This window comes from Wolffia australiana, chromosome 10 (genome assembly GCF_029677425.1).
Source record: "Wolffia australiana isolate 7733 chromosome 10, ASM2967742v1".
NCBI classification, from domain to species: domain Eukaryota; kingdom Viridiplantae; phylum Streptophyta; class Magnoliopsida; order Alismatales; family Araceae; genus Wolffia; species Wolffia australiana.
In genome coordinates, this window is record NC_135844.1 from 2,438,033 (window position 1) to 2,459,793 (window position 21,761).

Here is a 21,761-nt window from a genome sequence, read left to right on the forward strand (position 1 = left end):
AACTGTGAGCATTAGCTCAATGTGAAGTTACTTAAAAACAGATTCAGGAGGAGGAAAATCATCTTGAGCAGGGATCTGATCGTAAAACTACTATACTTTTGATTCAAATTTCTGCTTGCAGCATGAAGCCTTGATATCCCACTAATATATCTTGACAGCTTACTCCAACTCAATCACATGCCAACCCCTGTCCACTCAAACCCAAGAAAAGCCAACTTAAGGAACCACGTGGGGATGACAAAGACAACATATGGTGCAACCACTATCGATGACCTAGACACACTAAAGAGATTTGTCGGAAACTTCATGAGTGACCTGCATGGGCTGACCAGATAATTGGTAAGCATAATAGTGTGATAAAAATAGCTACTGAAGGCGACGGTGCTGCACAATGTCACCACTATCAATGACCTAGACACACTAAAGAGATTTGTCGAAAACTTCATGAGTGACCAGCACGGGCTGACCAGATAATTGGTAAGCATAATAGTGTGATACAAATAGCTACTGAAGGCGACGATGCTGCACAATGTCACAATTAAATCAAAGAATTTGATCAAGTTAAAGTAGAACTGCACCAGGTTCAAACTAAGCTCAATGCGACTGAAATAGTTATATCAACCTCGATGGTTAGTTCAGGTAAATCACTATGCCTCTCAACTACAAGCAAAAAATTTCACTATGATTTTGGTATTAGATTCTGGTGCAACTTATCATATGACCCACTTGCAATCTATTTTTAAAAATTATTAAATGTGTCATAAATCTAAGAAAGAAAAAATAGTATATGGTAAGGTGCTTATGGTTGCTGGCATAGGTTGTGTAGACCTCAAGCCAATCAGTACTCTCAAAAATGTCTTACATATATCATAGCTTTGTGTTAGTTTATCTTTGTTCAAACATTATCCCCAAAGCTCTTCTTATAATACATTCCTGTGGGAAAAATTCAATGGACTGGAGCATGGTCTTGGTAGAATCAAGAAAGGCTTTTATTACTTGCTCTCTTCGAACCAGGACAACATGTGCTTGGTGCTAGCTGCAGGGAAAGGCTTTGGCATCCAGAACTATATCATCCTCTACGAAGGAGTACCAAGTATGGCTGATGCATCGATAGTTGGGTCACCCACTATTCCATCTCTTAAAAACCTTTTTCCATAAAATTTATCAAGGGTTATGTATTGACCATTTTGTGTGTGATGTGTGTGATCTTTCTAAACACAAAATAACTAATTATCATTCATATGATTCCTCTTCCACTACCATCTTTGAGGTTATAGACTGGGGTGTGTGGGGACATGCTCCATTCACTAATATTCATGGATTTTAATGGTTCATTATTATTATGGATGATATTATCAATGTCTGTTCAATTTAATTAATGAAACATGAATCTGATGTATTCATTATTACTAAAGTATTTGTGGCTATGATATAACGACAGTATGGTACCCTGATCAAGCGATTGTGAAGAGATAGTGTTAGAGAATTCATGAACCTTGTAATTTCTACTTTGTTTAAAAACCAAGGCTTTATTCATGAATCCTCCTTTCCACATATAACTCAGAAGAATGGAGGGGCTGACCAAAAATTGGGACACATGTTGGAAAACACCAGAGCTCAAATTCTCCAAAGTAACAGCCCTAATATAATTGGGGGAGAAGCAGTTATGTTCTCCACTTTATAAACCATCTTCCTAGTCCCAAATTAAAGGGAAACCCCCTTATTAAAGTGGTAAAAATTCATATCCCAATAATAAGCACCATAGTGATTTGCAACTCTGATTGTTTGGAAGTGAATGCTATGTACATTCTCATTGAGCGTATAAGTTAGTCCGATGTGCCCTCACTTGTGTCTTCGTTGGATATTCTAAGTTGAAAAAATGTTATAAGTCTTATCATCCTTCTAGATGTCACATTTTTACCTCTAAAGATATTAAATTCAATGAGCATAAATTCCATTATTTCACGATTCCTCCAAGTGATGTCTCATGGCTCACAACATTTGTCGAATTCTGACTTCAGATCTTAGGCCACTCTTGGATGACATAGAATAAATACAAAATGCTTCTTGAGAGAGCAAAGAGAGCACTCCTGATGGACCATCATCCTATCTTCACTCTTCGTATCCTCGACACTTTATTAGGACCCCACTTCATGCACTGACCAAATGGATCCCTCTGGTCAACACTCTGTTGTTGACCATATGGACCCCTCTGGCCAACCCTATGTTGTTGACCATATGGACCCCTCTGGCCAAGTTCATTTGGATGACTTTTTGGACTGAGAAACTTAACCACCAAATTCAGTACGATGCCTTTTGCATTACGTAATGTTTTAAACTATCATTGTCAAAATTTTTTTAATATATATCCGACATATCCAGATTTCTCTATCTGTTCAAGAGGCATTTACACAACCGTAGTGGAGAGAAGCAATGGATGCTGAAATGGAAGCATCATCTACCAACCACACATGGGAGTTGACCTCTCTACCACTTGGTAAGAGTCTAATCAGTTGCAGATGGAATGGACCATAAAATACTGTGCCAATGGTCATCTGGATTGCTATAAAGGACACCTTTTTGCTCAATGGTATATGCAAAAACATGGGCTGACCACATGGAAACATTCACTTCCATTGCAGAGATGAATACAGTACTATAGTGGCAGATACTGATCTGTTTGGTTGCAATTCACCAATGGTGCCTTCTGCAATTTGATGTTAAAAATGATTTCCATCATGTATGCCTCAATGAAGAGGTGTGCATGAAACCACGACCTGGGTATGACGGCTCCTAGGGACAAGGGTGTTGTCTATAGAAGGTTCTCTATGGTCTACGACAGTCTCCCTGAGCATGGTTTGGACGGTTTACTCACATCATGAAGCATCTTGGCTACCGACAAGCTAATGCTGAATATTCACTCCCAGTACTATAGTTATTCATATTGTGTATGTTAATGATTTAATTATTACATGAAATGATACTGTGGGCATTGAAAATTTAAGCCAACAACTAAGTTCTCGATTTGACATTTACATCTTGGGATAAATTGAATATTTTTTGGGATTATAGTGGCTCATTCATCAAGCGGTATTACTCTGTCTCAACATAGATATATCTATGATCCACTTGATGAAATTTGGTATCTCCAATCACAACCTATTTCCACTCCCATGGAATTAAATCGAAAATTTAATCTACTAAATGTTGAACTTGATACAAAGCCATTTGCCTATCAACATTAAGTTGGTAAGCTTACATGCCTATCCCATACAAGGTTTGGCATATCATATTCTGTGTATGCATCAGCCTAAAGTTTCTCACTTGAAGGGCTGCCTACTGTATACTTTGGTACTTGAAAGGGACTATTAGCCTTAGCCTCGCATTTTCTCTATGTAAGCCACTATTTGTTAATATTTCTTCTAACTCCAATTATCATGGCTCACATGTTGATCATAATTTGATCATCAAGTATTGTTCCCTACTGATCACTTGGTGAAGAAAGAAGCAACACTTGTTTCTCTCTCTATCACTAAAGCAGAATTTCATGGTCTGACTAAATGCCTCTACAATGGCTTATGGATTCGAGGTACTCTCAAGAAATTGGGTTTTACTATTGCTCCACCAACTATGTTGCTATGTGACCACAAATCCATTATCAGTTTGGCCCAAAACTCGATTCAACATGTGAGAATCAACCTCCATTTCTTGAAAGATAAGTTGGAGTCGAATTGATTTAACATGACGATCAGAATTGATGCTTCGTATTATGTTTGATGATTAAATTCTAAATGTGATGTTAATGACGAGGAATATGAGATATGATTTGAGAAAATAATAACGCGAAGTAAGCCAATTGTCGGTGACCCAAGATGTAACTCAGTTGGATGACACGTGATGGGTTTTTGTCACGATCGAGCTCCCAATGATCCACGTCACTGGATCGAAGGGACCGACGTGGTAGGGGACACTCTTCGCCCAATAAAGTCTACACCGTCAACGAGAATGAGCTAATCCAATATCGTCAAAGAAAATATCCTTAGATGATGGCGGTGGCTAGGTCCTATACCGAATATTGAAAGTCACTCGAGGCAATGAGCAATTTAGAGACCAGCACTGAAAGACGCAACCAATGCTGTTAAATTAAGGAAGAGGAAGTAGTGACCTGATGCTTGGTTCGGACCGACAGGCTCTGACGTTCCGTGTACTGGCGTGATGGTGGTTGAGAGCTATAGTGTCATCCGAGCACACTAGATAACCGAAGCACGTTCAAGTATCAGCAACCTCAATTACACAACCGAGGGTCAAGTTCAGCGGAACGAGCCTCAAAGTTGTTGTAGATTTGATAACGAAACCATCACTGAAGAGACTGGATATATATCAGTTGGCCTTGAGGAAATGGATCACGCTAATGGCCCCCCTTAGGGACCCACAATGATAGTCACACAGGTCTTTTTATCCTTCACGATGATTCACGGTAGCCTAAGCGATGGTTGATGCTCCTCAAAGACTTGGAGCAAGAGGGAGATACAGATCATGACCAGGCACGGCAGGAGTCTGCGGCCGTCTGAACAGGTAGCCGTTATCAAAGGGGAATCATCCTATTATTAACTTCACCCACGTCGTTCAGCTGTTTGACCGTAACATGCAAGGTCGTCATCCGCGGAGGAAACTCGTGAGAGGCACTGTTGATTCTTCAGGCGGTCGACCGTAGGGAGATGCGATGAAGCGGGACTCTTCTAGGAGATGTAGGAACGCCTGAAGCCCTAGAACGGGGTTGCTTTCCTTCTCTTCAAGCAGAATCAAAGTGATCAATGGCTTTTGATGATCTTTCACGACTAAAGCACTACCAATCTTTGGAGAGCGATGAGTGGGAATCTCTCAGAAAATAAACTTCACAATACTTCTACTCAGTCTTCTTCTTCTTTCAGGCAAAACAAGCATGATGAACAACACAATAACTGCCAATTGGAAATCATATCTGGAATTCTTCAACAACAGAACACGCTTACTATTTCACGTTCACTCCTCCCCTCTCATAGAGGGAGAGTGGTAGTTGTGGGGTGGCCCTATTGGGCTCCCTTGTAAGGGAAAACCTATTAGGCTTCCCTTAAAGGTCTCTTTGGGGGAAGAAGAAATCCATCTTGGTTTTCTCCCCCTAAAGTGGACAATTAAGCAGAATTAAATAAAAGAAAACATACAGGAGGCTGGTACTCACGCATGAGCAGCCTCCCCACAACCCAACAACGACGAAAAATTGAAAATTTACATGAAGACACTTGACACAAACAGAGACGACAACTTATAGTGAAAATGTAGATTCTTTATGTCGGCTTCTCAAACCTTATAGTCGAAATGTAGATTCTTCATGTCGGCTTGGACTTTGCAACGCGGTTGATGACGGATCGGGGTGCGATCGACTGGATGGTCCTCCATCATGATATTATTGAGATCAAACCAGTATCTACCATACAACTTGTTGACCTCTTGACAAAGGGTCTCTCACAAGAAAGCTAGACATTCATTCCTCAGCTTGTGGAGAGGTGTTAATGAAACTAATCGTTAGTATAGCCATTATGTTATCATATTGGGGCATCTATGTTTCAGCCCAATAACTTGTATAAATACTCTTCATCCGAAATGAGAAAAAGATGAAAGCGCCTATTTTTTGCTCTCCTTTTGGCCCCTCTTTCTTCTTCTCCCAAATCTGGTCGATCCAGAAATACTAAAAAGTTGACAACTCTTAACCCCTAGTTTCTATGGCCAATATCTTTCTTTAAAAAAATTGTTACACAATTGTTTCCTGTTCTAATTCATGGTTAAATTTCTTGCATGATGGTACTATGAAAGATAAAAATTAACATTCTAGAAGTTATAAATTATATTTTGATTTGCATGGTGGCACTTGGAATCTAGTCAATTGTTGTCATGACATCAAAATAAATAGAATCTTGTTTGCAAGATATCTGATTGGAATATAACTTCTTTTAGAACTCTTATTCGTAGTTGTTTCCATATATTTATGCAGTTCTTTCTCTGACATTAATTTGGCATAGATATAATTTAGAGCATGCATTGCATTTCGCTGGAGATTATGATTTTTTTGTAAATCAGAACATCACTTGAAAAATTGGAAACTAGAATGAAATACAGAGGAAATTAAATGATGGAAAATGGAGGGAGGAAATCCAATCCCATCAAGGAAACTAATCAATCAATGACCTATGCCCTTCCATATCTGTGAGTTTCTAATGAAATAAAATATTTTCTTTGGGATCTAAGAATTTTTAAGGTATAATTACTATTCCAACATCCTTTCTATCATGATTTTTATTTATGATTTTTGTTTTAAAATTATGAAATCATTAATCATGAATATTTGATCTGATTATCTGATTTTTTTGGTGCCGATAGCTGATGGGCATAGTGGAAAAAATCAGAATGTATAAAAAATTTAAGTTATTCCATTTATGCATTTTCTGAGTCCTTATTTAGGTCTTTTGGTGGAAAACTTCTTGCCATTGAGTTCTACCTCTATGTATTTGTATTATTGTCATTTTATTTGTCAGCTGGGTTTAATCAATTTATCATTGGTTCTTCCTTTTTAGTTTTGTTATTTTATCGACCAAGTGTCCTGAATCTTTCCCACTTCCTCATCTGATGGCTAATACACTCGTCTTGTGAAATTCTAAAATTTCATTTTTTAATCTGATGAAATCTGTCAAGGATGATCACACTTATGCCACTCTAATTTTTCATTTTCTGTTTGTATATAAATAATGGCATTCACTCAATCTATTGAAGAGCACAGAGAACTCTGACATCCTTATCCTCCCTTATCCTGGTATGTTCTAAAAGAAGTCTTGGGCTCTTATCAGATGATCACTGACCTCTATTCCTGAACGTCACTAAGTTGGGGTTCAGAACTTTTGGGATATGGAAAAACTCTGCATACTGATCTGGTTCTACCCAACCAAGAATCCGATCAGTTGGTAGCACTTAAACTCAGGTCTATTAATGGCAGTTTAATTCTCCTTTAAACTAAAATAAACCTCTATTTGTCTAGGAACTGTGAGATTGTTCATAAAGATAAAAGAGGAGGACTGATGGATAGGATTGGATTGAAAGGTAGGATAAGGTAGAGGGAAGCGGAAATATCATCATCTCCAGGTGATATAGAATTCAGCTGTCACTTTAACGAAGAACATTTGCGAGGTGAGAAGGGTGAGACATGGCTGCAACGGAAATGAGAGAGGGAGCTACTCATGACTTATCATTTCATTGCCCTACCCCATTCCAATCTCTCCAAAAATATTTTTGAACCTCTGGTTTGCAAACTATCTAATTAGACTTGATTATATGACACGTTTGCTAACCCCATTGAGAAGTCACCAAGAAATATCATAAATTCCACCACATTTTGAAGTCTTATCTCCAAGCTCAGCTCATTATTGATTACATCTGCCATAATTAAGCTTTATGAAAAATTAAATAACCAAATAATCAAAATTGATATTCCATTTTAGATAAGTGTTTTAATTTTATGTCCAAAGTAAATTCCAAAATAGTGGGAAAGTTCTAGATCAACTTAAGGATTGCATAATTTTTTTGGATTTTTCATTTTCTGATATTGAAATGATCTTCCTCAAATCTGTAAGTATAAAGGTTAGGAAATTTCTTGAAATAGATAAATGTTTTAATGACATTTATTGACATTTTCACGCTAATAGCACCTGAGATGTTCAAAAGTAGAGTTTTGACGACCAACAATGTATGTGGGAATTGAAGCCCTATTCCTTATGAAGCTGCATGGAAAATAAGGCATTGGAATCATCAAAATGTTTAAAATTCTTTTTGGAAAATATTGATTGGGTATGTGAGTTTTATTGAAATTGAGGAGATAAAAATCCACTTGCATGCATCAATCTGAAATGGAAAAGATATTGTTACAAAGACCAAGAGATCTAAAAACAAAGTTAAGAATCATTTTGGATGACTGGTTACATGGTTGAATTTTCCCCTTCCACCTCCTCTTCGCCCCCTCCTTTTTGCAAGCCCATCCCCCCCTCCCCATCCTTGTCGTCCATCTGGCAGTGTTTGTGAACCGTTTGCGAACTGTTGGGAGGAAACAAAGGAAACTAAAACCCCCTTCCCTCTCCTCTTTGTCCTCCCTTTGGGCAAGCCAATGACCCCCATCCCCCAGCCCCTTCCCTTGGGAAGTCACCCGCATCCCTTCCTTACTATTATTTCTAGGAAAAGTTAGGTAAAGTCAATTTTTCTCACCGATAATACAAGTTTTTCAGAACACAGTCCATTTGCAAACAAACCGAATGCGAATACAAACACCAACTTTGATCTGTTCATTCGTGGATGAGTAGTGTTGGTTTGGTGATGAACAACAACTTTCCTATCCCTAGGTGAAATTGTTGGACAACGCATCAACGAGATCATGTTTCATCACAACAGCTTGGGCAGGTCGTAAGTGTCAGGTAGTCAAAGTCTAATTTGACCAAATTTCTGTTTTTGATTACAGGTTAAATAAAGCATGGGATAAATTAGGTTAAATAAAATATATAATTTTCAACTTATGATAACGATTTGATTAAATTTCATCGGTTCTTTTATGAAATAATTTTAATTCATTGAAAATATGTGAAAATCGTAAAAAAACAAAAGTTAAAGTTCACTTATCCATTAAGTACCCTTTAGATACAAACCATACTCGCTATATGTCAACAATGAACATTGTAAATATTTTTATTTATTTTCGATCAGAAGTGTTAATGATCAAATTAATCCACTTTTCTGGTTTTTCGTTCATCATGGTGTAAATTTGCTAAAATGCCTCTGCCAAATCTCTATAATTAAGGAAATAATCTCAAACTATGTCTTCATAGACTTATTATTGTATCAACTCATTTAAAATCTGGATGATAAGGATTGTCATGATGTCCCCACCATGCATGCGTGATGCTACTAAGAAAGTTTGTGAAATACATGCTATATTTAAGTAAATTATCATGAGATCACAATATTACAGTACCTGGTCTAGAAACATGTGTTCTGAATATTATTATTCAAAGGTTACTGGATATGAACAGAAAAATATCCAGATGGAATATCACTAACTTGTCGTGATGATATGAGAAATATGGACTATTTTATAGCCATTATTGTGGAGATACCAAGGATAAATAATGGGTTCTCTTTAGGAAAACAAGTTTAGTGAATTGATTCATATGAATTCTTGTATGATATTGTATCAAATTTTTAGATAGGTCGATTCATCTTTCAAATAAGTGTTCCTTAAGCCTGAGACTCCAAAAATATAATGTTCATGAATGATTATGTTTTAATTATGAAATACAATTTTGCCTTCTTCTAATTATAAGCTGTTTTTAATTCCGGATGCATCAAGAATTCCCTCCATGTATAGTGGTCAAGAGGGGATCATCCAATCTCAATATAAGAGGAGACATCTTTAGAGAGTTGATATGAGGAATTCCTTGGCCAATATAGTGGAATATCAAAGAAGAGTTCACTAAGGATATTCTAACATATCAGCACTAACTCAAATGACTAACTAAAGTTTGACAATTTTCCCTGCCCCAAGTTTTCCACGGATCATCATGGGGATGAGGGACTGTATGTATTGGGTAACCGGTGGCAGTAAGGTTCCATGAAAGTTTTGACCTGTCAGAGTTGACTGTTAACTACGGGAGAGTTGACCATGAATGACAGGAGGTCAAAATTTGAGCATTGTGGTTTTCTTATGTCATAATGGCCACATGGTTCAGTTACTATATGGGAAAATTGGCCATTTACTACAAGAGGGTGATGGTTGTCATCGACGAAGGTGGAAGGTGCGTGAAGGTGAAAACAAATATGATAAAATGAGGAAATAAGGAGATGCACAATGGTGTTGATGTAGGTAGAACAATGGAGGAAGGGAATCAGCAGATGGTGGAAACAGAAGTGGCAAATCAAGAGGACTGGCAGTGGCTTGATGATGATAGAAGAGAAGGGATATCCCCTTTTAATGGTGGTGGTTAGAAAGAAGACACAACATCTAAATCTGAATTTTCCTGATTTAACAATTCACCAGATCATGAAAAGCCAATACCTGATTGTTGAGTAGATGAATGGGCAAAAACCTTGTGAAGAAAACCTTGGCTTAAAATGGTTTTAGTCATCAAACCTTCTTTCACAAATATGAATATAACTTTAACTTACATTATTCCTAGAACACCTATAAAGGGTGAAACCTGAAAATACGCTGCAAGTTACATCACATATTTTCCACCTACACTCTAGAAAGTGTATTAAATGGTACATGCCGACTATCTCACACGCAGTACATCCTATCGAAAAGGCTTTGGTTTGAGAATTGAAGATTAGGCTTCAAGGGCATTTTTAGCACAATGCTTTAATGTGTGTTTTGATGAATGTTCAAAGTAATGCATGCCTCAATGAGGGTAGTGATCAAAGCACAATAGGTCCTCGGTCAACTACTTAACTGATTGTAAATGAAGATACAATAGGAGCCTTGGCATATGCCCAACAAGGCTACTTTGTTAGACCATATGCCAAACAAGTCAAATCATATATTTAGAACTTGTATTTTCTATGACATGAAGATATACATATTTTCTAACACTTTTCAAGTATTTATCTGAATTTGATTCCATTTAATTTGTTTAATAACTTATTTAACTTCGTAATTACTACCTTCTAGTAATTCAGGCTGAATTGACTAATGATTTAAAAATTGGTTACATGAAGATATTACTATCCAATGGTGATATCTATATAAATGATGTGGTAAACATATCTAAAAGTTTAAGATTATTTTAAAGCTCAAATCCTTGGCATAATGGCTAGTTTTTGCTCTTAACTCTTGAAAGGTATTTTGAACTTATGCCAAAAATATAAATATAAATTAAAATTAAAATGATTATTGTTTTATATTGCTTGATCATAATAAATACATTGACTGTTGGACTTCTAAAAAATACCATTATGCCATTTCAGATATCTAAGTCCATATATAAAGTTTTGAACCCTAATTTCAAACTTCCTTCTCTTTTCTCTTAAAAAGTTGCAGTCCAAAAGCTAGAGAGATCTTTCAATACCTAAAACCATTTTCAAGCCGTTTTTTAGCATTCTTTGTAGATATCATTTGTTACTATCATCAATCCAAGTCCATAGAACTTAGAATTGTGGTTTTTGGTGCAGGGTGTTTCAAGATTCAAAGGAAAGAAGGCTGACCTCCGAACTTTGCACCTCCTCGACTTTGTGATGAATTTACTATCTTTAGGATAACGTTTATACTAATTTTGAGGCTTTGTTCAACATAAGAATAGTTACTTACATAAATAAAAAACCAAATAACTAGAATTTCATCATTTTGCTGAGTTTGAAAGAGTTTCATGGGTTTTAAGTTGGACACCATAGGAATTGGATGGTAAACTAAGAGCGTAGAAAGATTGGTCTTTGGAGATTTATCTAATTTGATTTTGAACACTTATGTGAGATAAAAATTGTGCGAAAGTGTGTTAAATACCATTCCAGGTGGAATCAGTGCATTTGATGTATAAATGGAAAAGACATTAGAGTTTTAAGCACAAAAGGTCAAACACAAATTAATAATTTTATCCAAAGAAAAATGTGGAGGATAAGAGGACTTGAAGAAAGAACAACTACATACAAGGAGGTAGTAATGAAGAAGTCATAGTTGCATTTATAAATTTTTATCTCTGAATTAATAAATTTCAGATCTATAAGTATTATTGTTGAAATATACAAAATTGGTCCTTGTTTTGAATACTATTTAAGTAGTTGTCATACTAAGTGCTGTTGAGGAAAATAAAATTTTTAGAAATATATAGTTATTTCTAGATCTTTGTTGTCAGTCAGGTTAAAGCTTTGGGGCGAAGTTGAAGTAGATCAAGAGACATCATTCTGTGGAAGCCTTTAGGGATTGAGGACAACAAAGCTTCATTGACTTTTTGTTTTTCTTTGTATCCTTGTTCAGCCCTATTTCCAAGTGATTTGCATGGGGCATTCACACAAACACGGCCAAGGCACATCATCACCTCGGGGTGGATACCCACAAACATCATTTTGGACTAGCCTAAGCTGTCTAAAAATAATAATTGTGTCTCCCATTTCCTCGACCTCATTTCCTAGGCAGAAAAATCTTAGGCTAGTTAAAAACAAAAACATAATACAGATAGAGAACCTAATTCACCCCCCCTCCCCCAGGTAATTCCTTGGGCACTTAAACTAACAAGAATTAAGGCCTCTATCATCCCAAAAACAATGCCGATCTTCTCCTCTATGCACAATTCCCCCATTTGCTTCCTATCAGGCAAGCTCCAATCAAAGTTGGGAACCATCCCCCAACAAGAGGCTCAATGAGGCAAATCCGTGGACACACCCTCATACTTGTGCCAAAAGGGATGAACTCAAAGTCCCTGCCCTTATAATCCAACACCCCTAAAAAAACCACTCTAACGATAACTCTACAGGGTTTTTTTTATAATTCTTTGGGTCTCTCCTAATGGCCTAGAGATTCACCATCACGCTAAAACCTTTGGGAACGGCATAGCGCATGAGCTCGCCCTCACCAATGGTCTTGTGAAAATCACTAGCACTGTTGGATCAAGTTGAAGTGCTTCTTTGATGCATGCTTGGAGATAAGTCAATCGAGACAATTGGGATTGCTCAGGAATGGCGAGGTCTGATTCTTTGCGCATGAAGGAGAACCTATGACTTATGTTATCTCTTTCTTGAATCGATTCATTAAATATTTTTGTTTTTTGTTTAAATATTTTTTAAAATTTTTTATTGGCAAAAAAAATTATACTGAGTATGGCTGACCCAAGGATTGTACCCATAGACCGATCTAGCCATGTCCTAGATGCCACCCATGGAGGTTTTATATATCAAATGAAGTGTTTATAAGCATTTATAGGTGTGGAGCAAGCGCAAATGTCCAAATTACTCACGGACCCTACTCGTCCATGCCCGTGATGCAAAAATGAAAAAAAGATACAAAGGTGATGCCGGTGCAACTCTCGGACAAGGCCATGGGCGCCCATAGTGTGCTCGTGTCCCCCAGATGTGGTGATGCATGGAGTATAAGCAGTCCTCACGCCATCATAAGATAACATTGTGGAGGTGTGTAGAGGGTACAACACTTAGGCGAGAGATCGCGCACTCTCGCCTCTAGTGGTCCATGCAATACTCCACTCGTGATGGTCAACATTAGATAGGATGCGAAGCATACGGAGAGTAGGCAAATCAAGGCTCTTAACACAATGGCAGCCGAGAGCCACCTGAGGAAGGTCCTGCCAAATGATATATATGGAGAGGGTAAGAGAGCATACTGCATAGTTGCAATTGCATACGCTATCTAGTTCCCCTCGCACAACTGATGAGGAATGCTGGCAAAGTGAGAACGACATCACATGCTATCTTCCTACACTCTCTGGAGATGCCACTGGGAGCATGAGCCTGCATGGAGAATGTTGAACAACTATGAGTCTGATTCTAGGATGATACAATGAAGGTTTTCCTCCTTGTAGAGGAGCAAGCCATCACGTATCGCCATAGCTTTGGCTAGTATATTATTCTATACTCCATATAAAGATCAGAAAGCAAAAATGACACTCCCTGTGTGGTCTCGTAGGATATGTTCTCTATAGTGAAGTATGTCATATGTAAGTGGGGAGCGTTGGACAATGGGTGGTACAAGTTGGTGTGTTCTCCGTACCCGTTGCTTGACACATTACATGACTTCCAACGCTCTCATGGTACACCTTGCAATACAAGAATAATTTCGGTCTTACCATAGTTCCCACAAGAAACAAAACATCGACAAAGTTCACGCTAGTTAGCACAAAAATTATTGAAAATTTTATATCAGATTCATTTTTTGTATGAAAAATCTATGATTAAAATCCTTGTTGAAGTCATTGTGTTATGTTCATTATGGGATTAAGACATTTCAGTGATCTGGGGTTTATTTTGTAGGCTTTCGTTAGATGAAACTTTAGTGGATGATGTTCTTAGTCTGAGTGTATGAGATACCATTGTGCAATAACACAACGTCAAAGTCATCTTCTCTCGTCTCAACTAAGCTGTGATGTAGTGGAACTTTGGTCCCACTCGCTGGAAATGCAAGTCAGATAGATTCCACTTCCCTTTGTAATCCATGTATATCAAAATCTCTAACAAACCAAGGGAAGAAGTCTTCAATGGAGTGACGAGTTGAAGCTTCTCTAAGCAATAATTTCTAGAGTAGGAAACATGAAGATGGATTAAGAATAAATGAGGAGAGAATAAGATAAGGTGAGAAGTATAAGAAGTAGAAACACACTAGAATATATTATCAGACTAGAGCTGAAATGAAAGCATCACCATCTATTCATTCATCGGCATAGATACTTATAATGGCAGTCTGCAGTATTCAAAATCCAGTTTTAGCCATTATAATCAACTGTTGAGGAAGATTATAACGACTAGTTAAGAGTTGGTCTGTCTCGTTGACCCAGATGAGGGTACGTGTCAGAAATAGGTTGTTGTACAATTATGTGCATTCTGATTGGTTGTCGAGTTGTTGACTCGACTTTGACCTTCTTTCCTCTATAAACCTACAAGCGTAACAATGGAGGGGAGATGTTAAGCTTTCTTAGAGAAACCAGATTTGAGAATGCTTGGTGGGTTGAGTTTCACTAGGAACGAAAGTGAATTTGAAGGGTCTTGGCGGCAACTTGTTAGCAAAAAAAATTGAAATAAATATCCTCATTTTTAACCGTGGCATGAAAAACAGGATTAGCACCGAGATAGGTAGCACCAATATAATCAGCCTAGAGGACGAGTACGCTAGAGTTGATGAGGTGAAGTTCTTTGAGAAGAGATTGAAGCCACAAAACTTCAGCTGCAGTGTTTGCCAAAGCCTTGTATTTAGCCTCTATGCTGGACTAGGCACGGTGGGCTGCTTCTTCAAACACTAGGAAATCAAATTATGACCAAGGTAAATGAGAAAGGCCCTAGTAGAACTTGATCGCCCACCCCATTGGCGTCACTAAACACATAAAGAGAAAGATCAGAATCACAATGAAGAAAGACACCATGTAGGATACGCCTTTTTAAGCAGCAAAGGAGATGCTTTAAGATTTCCAATCGGTAGGAGCAGGCGCATGGATCTTTGGACAAGCCTTATTGGTGGCAAATGCGATGTCAGGATGAGATGGAGTTAAATATTGAAGCAAACCAACAAATTGATGATACAATGTTGGATTGACCGGAGAAGAAGGATCCATAGAATAAGAAGAAGAGGTGGGGATGCTATAGGGTGTTGAAGTGGGTTTACTAAAAACCATATGGGACCAATGGAGAAGAGACGAGAAAAGCGAAAATACATTGAAGTAAATTGAAGGAATTCAATGCCGAGGAAGTAATGAGCAGGACCAAGTGATAATCTCAATTTTAGGGTTAAAATTCATCGTTGGTGATTGATATTATTCAATTAAAATTTATTTAACCGTACTTAAAAATACTTAGTGATGATTAAGGATCATCTCCACAAGAAATGATGATTAAGGAATTACTTTCTTATACTATTGATGATCAACGAGAGGATTGATGAAAACAAGATTTGAGTACATGAGCAAGTGATACCAATTAAAACTACGTAAGTTATAAGTTAATTTAACTTAAATAAAAGAGAAGTGCATGTGACGAACATGAGGATGACGATAGTATGAACGATGATAGTGATTGAATTTGGAATGGTACGGTGGTGAGGATGAAGAGATGAGAAAAGAGAGTAAAATGAGAGTGCAAGAACAATGATAAACCCTAATTACATTAACTATGACGTCGGGAAAGAGACAACGTAAGGCGAAGATACTTACCTTAAATCATGGCGATTACGAGTTTCGGTAAGCTCCCCCTCTTTTCCACTACTTCTCCCCACACATCTAGGACACCAAGAACTCTCTTGATGGATCTCACCACTCACTATCTTTTCATGAGTCCACAAAATAAGGAAGCAAGTTCAAGATTAATTTCACAATGATCCATGCCTCTATTTGTTGATCAAAGGGTATGAATAGAAAGAGGAGGGGAAGGCAAAGCAACGCTGAAAATTTCAGCTCAATCCTAGCCCTTGATTTTCTTCTCTCCTTGTCAACGTCCTCAGTTTCGATGCCTGTTAAGAAGTCAAAGCACTTGGTATTCTGCACTTTTCGTATTCTATGCAGGCGCCCTTCGTATTCCGTTCCCCATGTACCTGAAAAAAGGATAAAGAAAAACAAAGAGAAAACATTTAAAAACCCACTTTCTTCTCTTTTTTTTGTTTGAAATGAGTGGGCGTACACGTGCCACGTCACCCTGCGCCAAAAAAGCCAAAAATACTTTAAAAATTCATATAAGAGTCCAAAAAATACATATAAATAAAATCATATAGTTCAAAAGTTAATGTCAACAAAATTCCAGAAAAATCATATTCTGTCACAAAAATTATATTATTTTAGAATCAATTATTAGTAAAAATCCCAAAAAATGCATAAAATCCAGAAATTCCTTGTAAAAATAGATTTAATCATTTCAAGCTTGATAACATGCAAATATGAGTAATGGATGCAAATAAACATGTAAATATGATCATATAAGTACTAAAAATGCATGTTATCACCAAGGTCCTTAATGGGGACTGCAGACTGCCATTGAGAGACAATATGAATAATTTCTGTGGAGTGAGGTGAGAGGAGAAGGATATCATCAACATACATTAACATAAAAATAGGACCATTAGATGTGTGTTTAAAGAAGAGAGAGGTGTTCATTTTAGAGCCACATGGTCAATGTTGTAAAGGAAAGTAGAGAGTTTGGTAAACCAAGCACGTGAGGACTATTGAAGGCCATAGATGGATTTTTAGAGCTTACATACATGAGTGGGATAAGTTCAATCAGTAAAACTAAGGGGTTTCTTCATGTATATAACTTTGGTGAGATCCCCACGATGAAACACATTAGATACACCTAATTGATGGATATGCCAATGACAAGAACAACAAGAGATAGAAGGAGATGAATTGTGGTATGCTTGATCACATGGCTGAAAGTATCCTTGAAATCAAAACCCTCTTCTTGATTAAAGCCTTGGGCAACAAGACGAGCTTTGTACTCATTGATGGTACCAGTACAGGCGTATTTGATTCAATAGACCCATTTGCACCCGATCACATGAAAATCGGGATTGCATGAGGCCAAAATCCATGTGTGATTATGTCGTAATGCATTCATTTTGAGAGTCATGGCATCTACCTAGGCAGTATTGGTTGAGCCAAGAGGGAAAGTAGCAGGTTCCTCCTGAGTAGTGGTGGTGGCTGTGAGACATAGAGGAAGAAGATGCTTGATGGCGTTAAATACAAAGGGGTGGCATGGAAGAGTAGACGACATAATACCCACGCTGTTCTCAAGATAGGCATCACCCAGGGATCTAGTTTTCAGGACTTCACCAAGTTCTGGGAAGTGATCAAGTGTCGGCAAGAGAGACAAGTCAAGTTCAGAAGATACTAGAGGAACATGAGAACAAGAAACATGAGATTTGGGAGTGGAGGTAGAGCTAGTAGGAGACGAGATAGTTGAGGTCAGGTAAGACGATAGAATGAAAGCGATTGAGATGGTCATAAGAATGACATCAAGAGGGTATGAGGGGGATGAAGAACTGGAAAGCACACATCATGGAGCAGTAGGGGCAGATCCAAGAATGTCGGTGGATGGACTTAAGGTAGAAATTTTTTCAGATGAGGTGGCAAGAGAATGATCATAGAAAATAACATAGAGAGAAATAAAATACTTACCTTTAAGAAGTGAGAGACAACAGTAGCCAAGATGAAAAGAGTTGCAGCCCAAGAAGACGCAGATCTCTAATCTGAGATCAAGTTTATTTCTTGCATGTGGAGGAGTATATGGATAACATAGGCAACCAAATTCTTTAAGATGAGTGTAGTCAAGAGGATGGTTAAAAAGAATTGCATAAGGTGATTTATTTTGTAACACTGTTGTAGGAAGTAGGCTAATAAGATAAGCAAAAGTTATCATTGCTTCATCCCAAAAAAGTTGAGGAAGTGTTGCTTGATGCAGCATCGAGAAGGTAGTTTCAATAAGGTGCCATTTTGTTTAGGGGTGTGAGGGCAGGACACCCGATGAGCAATACCAACATTTTTGAGATAGGTATAAAGGGATTGATATTCACCACCCAATTAGACTGTAAGTACTGAATTTTTGACAAAAATTGATTTTTAACTTGAAAACTCATAAAAACAGATAATAGATCACTTTTTACTTATGAGGATAAAGCCAGGAATATTTACTAAAGTCATTGATAAAAATAACGGAGTAGGAATAGCCAGAATGAGAGAGGACGGGCGACGAGCCCCACATATCAGGATGAATAAGTTCAAGACGATGAGTAGAGAAATGGTGTGTGGACATCCAAAAGGGCATGGTGGTAATTTATCAAGAGTTCTACATTCACATGTATTGATAATGAATAGACAATGGGAAATATTAATCCTCTTAATTTTGATTTTTTATATTTATTCTTTCTCCATAACTTCCAAAAGCTAGCCATTATGTAAAAGCACTCTCAAGTGTTAAGTAAAAGCTAGCCGTTATGCCAACAATCTCAGTGTTCAAAAATATGAAAATCTCACTTATGTTTACAACATCATTTTACTCATGATATCGCCATTAGATAGAAATATATTTAATGTATTTAAATCTTCATTTAATCATCAATAAATTCAGCCTTAAATATCCGAAGGTAGTCATTGGGAATTTGAAAAAGTCATTAAACCAATCAAATAAGGTAAAATCCACACAAATATTTGAACAGAGTTGGAGCATATATTTATTTTCATGTTACATAAAGTTTAAGTCCAAAATAAGCGATTTAACTTGTTCACCATATGGTCAACCTTAGTAGCCTTTTAATATAACTAAAGATATTATTTGGTCTTCACTCACAACCAGTCAACTAGTTGACTAAGGAGCTATTGTGCTTAATCACAAAGCCTTTTAAGGCATGCATTACTTTGAACATTCATAAAAACAGATATTAAATTATTTTACTGAAATACCCTTAAGGCTGAATCTACAGCTGGAAAACCTCTCACAACTCCCACCTCATATCCCTAATAAATAACTGCAAACTAGAGGTAGTTGAGTTTATGAAATCTGTGATTCAACCCAAAAATATCCAGTCCCTATTGAGTAAGTACTGAATGAATAATGTCTGGCATAAATCAACTATTGAAATCTGGTTTTTTAATGCATTCCGATTTTCTAGAGTTATTTCCCAGAGGATTCCATCTGATTGCCATGATGGTACTATATCATTTTCAAAATCTACAAGCTTTGAGTCATGATGCCTCACATAGATATGAAGAATGTGAGATGTTAACCAGTCAACACATTCAAACTAATCCTAGGATATTTAAGCTCCCCTAGTCCATCCTGGGGTATCCTAACATTATATAAGTGGGTTAGAACACCAAGGAGGGGGATTCCTAATGACTCACTAGATGGAATTGCTCCAACATTAGGCAGTATGGATTGAGCTACTAAGTACACGGTGAAATTAGCAACAATGAGTCACTTGTAAGCACCGGGGACTAAATCCTCACTTTAGTTATAACAGTTTTATGATGCAATGTTCTATATTAGTTATGGTGCTTCCATGATGTTACTCACAGAATTACTTGATTCTCAATAACCCAAAATAGCGTTTTAGCGTTCATATTGTTTTTTTTTCATGTTTTAGACCATGTGTCTGTAGCATAAAGGATTTTAAATATTTTTAAGATGACATTGGAGAAACTCAATTATCATCTCTTTCAAGGATAATTTCAATCAGGGATAGAGAAATCTCAAACCCTACCTAAAAAAGTAGAATGAACAGATATTAGGATACTTAAATATAGTGAAATATAGGATTTAGTGCCTTAAAACACACAATTCATTCATGCATTACTCAAGCATTGATCTTATGATAGTTTTACAACTACATTGGACACATATAACAATGGTATAGGTCAGTTGCATTACAAAATGGTTGAATACTTTTGCATGATTCTTATATCCTCATCAATTTAGAATTTCAAGAAAATATTATCCACCATCCCATTTCTTCTGACACATTGTATGAATCTGACCCCTAATGGCCATATCTACAAGGAAAGAGATCAAGGATGCCATCTCTTTCATTTGTAGGAATAAGCCACCTGGGCCTGATGGTTTCAGTTGAATTCTTTATGTCTTGTTGGGACATCATAGGCATAAACATGGAATAAGGTATTCAGGAAATATTCACTCAAAGTATTCCCTAAAATTTGGAAGTCCACTTTCCTTGCCATCATACCCAAAGTTGATGATCCTACTCTTAGAGGCTTTAGACTCATTGGACTTTGTAATGTTTGCTACAAGATTGTTATTACAATCATTATAAATCAACTTGGAATTTTATTTCATCTACTTGTATATCCTTAGCCATCCAGTTTTCCAAGGGATGACATATCCATTATAATACCCTGATATGACAAAAAGTGGCATAATCTCTTTACTGTTGTATACTTGTCTTAGCCGTCATTGTTTACGTAGATATATAGAAGGCATTTGATTGAAAGGAGTGCACCTTCATCATCAAAGTGCTCAGCAACAAGATTCTCAACATTTCCAATACTTATTTTTTAGACAATCACTTATCCCTGCTGGTAAATAAAAACACCACTATATCCTTCATCGCCATTCATGGTCTAAATCAAGGTGAGATTGTATCACTAATCCTTTTCACATTTTTAGAACAAATATGTATTCAATCCCTCTAACAAAGGAACACTTAGGGCCTTACTAAGACCTACTTCTTGAAAAAAGATTTACTCAATAATCTCACACTCCCTCTCTAAGTAAGACATGCCTGTCCTTAATGTATAAACATGATCCATTATGAGTATTATTAATACTTATGAGTGGGCCTTTTATGATCTCATTAATGCATCAAAGATCTGTTTTATGAAAGGGCCATATAGTAACAGAAAACATATACGCCATATAAAAAACTACAGAAGTTTTTGAGATGATGCTCACCCTTGGGATATTGGGATTCCCATATTTTTGGCCTAAAAATGCATCGCAATTTTGATAGTTTTTGGATAAATTAAGAAAGAAGCTAGCAAGATGGAAGTTGTATACACTATCTCAGTCTGCATATTCACATGATGGTTTACATCTTAATATTAATGCACATATTGGCAATCAACTTGGCCTCCCTCACAATTCAACACTCTGTAGAACACATGCGAACTTCTTAAGGAGAAATGGCGTTGAGGGCACTCAGTTCCACCACTAGATATAGTGACGAAGTTATATCAATTGATTGACAATCCATCATGATTGTGTCAAAAATGTCCAAGACATGCTTGAAAAGAATGTATTATGCTGTATGAAGACTGTCGTTGGGGCAATGCATAATAAGTTCTAGGTATGACTCTTGGTTTATAGACACCCCGTTACCTAGTCATGCTGCATTTATACACCATCACAAATAATTATCAATGGCTTTACCACTAATGGGTAATACTTTGTTAATTTTGGAGCATCATGGTCTACGTTAGAAACTCTAATAGGATACTTTAACATCCAAGGTCATGTTAATTAGAGATTGGCCCATATGGGCCTTCAAAATA